General features: G+C 36.0%; 1 protein-coding gene across 2 annotated transcripts in view; it reads right to left on the reverse strand.

The window, feature by feature from the left end:
• Positions 1 to 4541, reverse strand: part of KLHL24 (kelch like family member 24) — a 40858-nt gene that overhangs the window by 32205 nt on the left and 4112 nt on the right. The window contains exon 2 of one of the 2 annotated variants that reach the window (XM_029939795.1): positions 183 to 245. The exons of the other annotated variant lie outside the window; for it this stretch is intronic. The gene's annotated coding sequence lies outside the window, so the exon portion shown is untranslated. The remainder of the gene's footprint in view (positions 1 to 182; positions 246 to 4541) is intronic. 2 annotated transcript variants of the gene reach the window in all.

Raw genomic sequence — 4541 nt, forward strand, 5'->3', positions numbered from 1 at the left:
AGTAGATAAATACTTCACTGACAGAAATGACTGTGACACCTCCTTCTATTATGATCTTGAGGACAGAATTTGTTCCCCATTACTCTGATTGGCCTAAGTAGTCCCTGGTTAAAGAAAGGAAAATGGTTTAGATTCTCTAATAGCAATGTTTAGGAAGTTTATAAATACTGTAAATATAATACCTTTTTAGCATTTGCTTGATCAAAGTCCTGGTCAAAATATTTGTGTTGTTTTAATTTCCACACCTAAAATAAACAGAGAACAGCAATATGTAAATCAGATACTAGTCACTTCATGCATAGTTGGCATTATTTACAAGTATATTGAAAAAGGTTTTAGATTTCAGTTTCTGACTTTTTCATAGTTTAAAAGTTTGCATAGAAAATCATTACTGAATAAGAATTCCCTAAAACAAATTAATAATTTTGTGCTGTTTTACATATGAATTAGTCTCCTTATTTATCAACTTGCTTACCTGACAATATTATCTCAGAGTAAAGTTTTTTGAAAGATGAGTAAACAAATATTTGTGTCAACAGCAAGTTAACTGGTGGCACTGAAATGACAAATATATATATATCCTGTGATAATTCTGCAATGGATATTTGAAGAGTGCCTGGTAATTGATGTTTCATCTGAGTTTGGGGCCAGTAAATAATAGAGTTGGTCTATCAATATTACAAAAATTAACAGTTTAGGGATGCCTGGGTGGCTCAGTTGGTTGAGCCGTCCGACTTCAGCTCAGGTCATGATCTTACAGTTCATGGGTTCGAGCCTGGTGTCAGACTCTGTGCTGACAGTTCAGAGCCTGGAGCCTGTTTTGGATTCCGTGTCTCCCTCCCTCTCTGCCCCTCCCCCGCTTCTGCTCAGTCTGTCTCTCTCTCTCTCTAAGATAAATTAACATTAAAAAATTTTTTTAAAAACCCCAAAATTGACAGTTTAGTCATTATGTATTATAAAACTATGGAATCAGTGGGAGAAAATCAGAAATTTTCTGGATAATTCAGGAAAAAAATTTAGTTTTTAATCCTTAGTTATCTAGATTATCCATATAGAAACTCAAATAATTATTTTAAAATCTTTTAGTACATAAATGTATATTTTTTCTTTGTTAAATCTTATAAACTTAGTATCTGTGGAAACAAACTAATTCAACACAATTCTTTTTTTTTTCTTTTGGTGGAAGTGAGGGAGGAGAGGAATTTTCTCTTAAGAGAAAATACTAGAATCTTGAACTGTGCACAGAATAGCAAAAGTATTTAAACACAAGTGGTTCTGGTCTCTTGCCCAGATATCTACAAACAGAACTTAAGTCTTAACAAATTTAGGCAAATAACAAAAGTTGATAATGAAAACGAAGAGATGGATTGTTGATTTTTTTCTACATACGTACATAAACACATATCTCTATGCCCTGATTATGCTGTGATTATGAAGTGAATGTTATGTTGAAGTTTCCATATTCCCAGAAGTTAGTTTAACTTGTATGTACGCTTGGTAAAAAGTATTTCAACTTGGTCAAATTAGGGGGTTGTTAATCCTAACTAAGTTAAGTGTTTTTTCCCAACAGACAATAAGGTCCTGAGCCAGTGTTGGGATCCAGGTCAAATGGAGAAACATTTCTGAGCACCTACACTCTGTTTGGCACTTGGGTCACAAATACTGGATTCAGATCCTATTTAATACTCTGCAGGGTTGTGGTCCCTGGCTGGCTCAGTCAGTAGAGCATGTGACTCTTGATCTCGGGGTTGTGAATTTGAGCCCCACATTGGTGCAGAGATTACTTTAATTAATTAATTAATTAAAACAAACAAAAAAAGAACTCTAAGATTGACACTAAAATACATTAAAATTTTTAGTGTTTCAACAGCAGAAAACACAGGTACAAATTGGAATAGATTTTCTCATGACTGATTTGGTTTAGAATTATTACCTTAAGGAGTAGAATGGCAGGGCAATTCACTAGGGCATTTTGAGCAGGGTTTTAAAGTTAATACTTACCACCCTAACAGATAAGGGCAAGGGACAGAGGAGGCTGATGTACAAAGTCGAAAAGAGCTATGATATCACAGTTGATCTAGAGTGTAGCTATGCTGCAACCAAGCTTAATTTTCCTTTAGAATGCAGGAATCCTATACAAAGAAATTACTAGTCAATCTTAAAAATAGTGTGGATTAATGAGGATCTGTAAAGACTAATAAGTACCAAATAGTTAAGGAAACAAATATTTTCAGTAATGGGGTCTCTACAACTAGCAGTAGTGACTTGCCACATTCTATGCTCTACACTACTCCATTTTGTCAAATTTAACTTTGATTGTAGAAAAACATAGCAGAGACAACCAGAACACTAAATAAGAAGAAGTTTATCTTTAAAGATATTTAAAGTTACAAAGTAAATCAAAAGAAGGAAAGCCTGGCACAAAAGCAGACACTCAGATCAATGGAACAGAAGAGAGAACTCAGAAATGGACCCACAAACGTATTGGGAACTAATCTTTGAGAAAGCAGGATAGTATATCCAATGGAATAAAGACAGTCTCTTCAGCAAGTGGTGCTGGGAAAACTGGATAGCGACATGCAGAAAAATGAACCTGGACCACTTTCTTACACCACACACAAAGATAAACTCAAAGTGGATGAAAGACCTAAATGTAAGGCAGGAAGCCGTCAAAATCCTAGAGGAGAAAGCAGGCAAAAACCTCTTTGACCTTGGCCATGGCAACTTCTCCCACAACACATCTCTGGAGACAAGGGAAACAAAAGCAAAAATGAACTATTGGGACCTCATCAAAATAAAAAGCTTCTGTACAGGGAAGGAAACAATCAGCAAAACTAAAATGCAACCAATGGAATGGGAGAAGATATGGTTAGTATACAACTTCTATAAATAACTTATCAAACTCAACACCCAAAAAACAAATGATCCAGTGAAGAAATGGGCAAAGACGTGAATCGACACTTCCCTAAAGAAGACATCCAGATGGCTAACAGACATGTGAAAAAATGCTCAACATCACATATCATCAGGGAAATACAAATCAAAACCACAATGAGATACCACCTCACACCCATCAGAATGGCTAACATTAACATCTCAGGCAACAACAGATGTTGGCGAGGACGGAGAGAAGGAAGATCTCTTTTGCACTGCTGGTGGGAATGCAAACTGGTGCAGCCACTCTGGAAAACAGTATGGAGGCTTGTCAAAAAATTAAAAATAGAACTACCCTACGACCCAGCCATTGACTTACTAGGTATTTATCCAAGGGATACAGGTATGCTGTTTCAAAGAGGGACACACATCCCAATGTTTACAGCAGCACTATTAACAATAGCCAAAGTATGGAAAAAGCCCAGATGTCCATCAACAGATGAATGGATAAAGGAGATGTGGTATATATAATACAATGGAGTACCACTTGGCAATAAAGAAGAATGAAATCATGTCATTTGCAACTGTGTTGCAACTCCAGTTCCATCTGGAGAATATTATGCTAAGTGAAATTAGTCAGAGAAAGACAAATATCATAGGACTTTACTCATTTGAGGACTTTAAGATACAAAACAGCTGAACATAAGGGAAGGGAAGCAAAAATATAAAAACAAGGAGGGGGACAAAACATAAGAGACTCTTAAATATGGAGAACAAACAAAGTTGCTGGATGAATTGTGGGAGGGGAGATTAAATGGGTAAAGGGCATTAAGGAATCTACTCCTAAAATCATTGTTCCACTATATGATAACTAATGTGGATGTAATTAAAAAAATAAATTATTAAGGAAGGAAAAAAAGAAAAAAAGGAAAGCCAGAAAAGTACAACATAGTAAATCCATTAAAAATGACTAGAGGGACACCTGGGTGGCTCAGTCAGCTAAGTGTCAGACTCTTTGATTTCGGTTCAGGTCATGATCTCCCTGTTTGTGGGGTTGGGTTTGCCCAGGACTCTTCTCTCTTTCTCTCTCTCTCTCTCTCTCTCTCTCTCTCTCTGTGCCCATCCCTCACACACATGCGCTCTCCCCCTCCCTAAATAAAATAAACTTAATGTAGTATTTAAAGTTCAATCTTAAAGATGTTATTTTTTTCTCTTTCTTTTTTTATTTTCCCTGTGGGGAGGATAAAGAGTTTATTTTACATAGCTGAATGAAAAATAATTCAAGAAATAGTAAGGGGCACCTAGGTGGCTCAGTCAGTTAAGTGTCTGACTTTGGCTCAGGTTATGATCTCAGGGTTTGTGAGTTTGAGCCCCATGTTGGGCTCTGTGGTGACAGCTCAAAGCCTGGAGCTGCTTCAGATTCTGTGTCTCTCCCTCTCTCTGCCCCTCCCATGTTCATGCTCTGTCTCTCTCGGTCTCTCAATAATAAATAAACATTAAAAATACTAAAATAAAATAATTTTAAAGGAAATAGTAAAGAAACAAGATATTATTTTAACATTTCTAGTTTCTTTTTTATTCTTTTTAAGTTTATTTATTTGTTAAAGTTTATTTATGTTGAGACAGGAAGAGAGAGTAAGAATCTCAATCAGGTTCCACATCCAGTA

The sequence above is a fragment of the Suricata suricatta genome, chromosome 5 (assembly GCF_006229205.1).
Source record: "Suricata suricatta isolate VVHF042 chromosome 5, meerkat_22Aug2017_6uvM2_HiC, whole genome shotgun sequence".
NCBI lineage: Eukaryota > Metazoa > Chordata > Mammalia > Carnivora > Herpestidae > Suricata > Suricata suricatta.